This window comes from Nicotiana sylvestris, chromosome 4 (genome assembly GCF_000393655.2).
Source record: "Nicotiana sylvestris chromosome 4, ASM39365v2, whole genome shotgun sequence".
Classification (NCBI taxonomy): Eukaryota; Viridiplantae; Streptophyta; class Magnoliopsida; order Solanales; family Solanaceae; genus Nicotiana; species Nicotiana sylvestris.
In genome coordinates this window covers 157603214-157604645 of record NC_091060.1, presented here as the reverse complement: position 1 = coordinate 157604645, position 1432 = coordinate 157603214, and positions in this window count along the sequence as shown.

Here is a 1432-nt window from a genome sequence, read left to right as displayed (position 1 = left end):
GGTCACTGAAGGGAATCTTAGGGGGCACAAGGAGGAAAAGGCTTGGAAGCTGCAGCAAGTGTCTGGAGAACAAGGTCTATTCGGGCGTTTCCCAACTTTTGCTCGTTGAGCAGTTCAGCCTTCAGGTTCTCAACTTGCGCCCTGAGGTCAGAATTTTCTTAGGTCAATCGGATCACCTCATCATTCGACATGGGAACCGCTCGAGCTTGCTGGACTTCCAGGATAGCATTTCTCACTTTCAAACGTATTTCCTCAGCTGCACTGTTCTGGGCATTGATGAGCTGAGACACAGTTGAAGTGCTTCCTACATCCCCATACTTCTCACTAAACTCGCACTCTTCCATGGTTGTTTGTAAGAATGTCTGCTTGCGGGTCCCTACTTTACCTGTTCCCAAATAAACCTCAAAGTGTTTGAACACGCACATGAGCAATAATCCATAGGGAAGCCCGTAATTGCCATCCTTGAAATCAGCCACTTTCTGCATGTGCTCAATCATTATGGCAGGCAGACTCATAGGGTTGAAACCGTCCAATTGCTCCATTAAGAATAGATCAGATTTTGAAGTTACAGATCTCCTTTCTGCTCGAGGCAACAAGACTTTGTTAACCAACTCAAACAACAACTGGTAGACAGGAAGTAGTGCTTTCTTATGGATCTGGTCCCCTTTTTGAATGGAATTATCTTTCACCACCGCATTTTGGAAGTTGTACTGGCAAACATATCGAACACACGTCACTCCAACTGTAGGAACTTGCAAAAGTTCTCCAAGCACTTGCATGTCAAAGATAATGTCCACACCATTGACCAAAGCACAAACATGGTCAGTATCGACTGGAAATAGACTGGCGAAGAAACTCTGGACCTCCTCCTCATACACTTTAGTAGCATCAAAGTAGAAAAGATGCGTCCACTATTTAAACTCCACCATTTCCAGGATTTGGCGCATCCGGCCATTTCTGAGATTGTTGGGTCAACTGTTCAACCCAGCAGAACTTTTTGATGCCTTAAATGCTCAGAGCCTAGGCAGACCTCACTTTATGCTCAGGACTAGGTTCTTCAATTGTTTCATACTTGCTTTTCCTATGCTTTTCTTCACTTACTTTACCCTTCCCTTTGGACTTGACAAGAATATCCTCATCACTCACTACCTTTTTCATCTTAGACTTGGAAGTAGACCCTTTCTCCGTGGAAACAGACTCAGCCTTTTTCGTGCATTGCCTTACAAGGAACCGGGTTCCTCAGGAGTTCCTTCTTCCATCTCAATGACAGGGATAACTTCATCACCTACAGGTACACCATCCTTCACCAACTTTCTTCTTTTCTTCTTACTACTTTTCTTGCTCTTTTAGAGTGCAGAATCGTAGGCCACTTTGACTTGAAGCCTGGTAGTGGGGCGCTTGATTTCAGACTCGGGGGTGGAAACAACCCTTT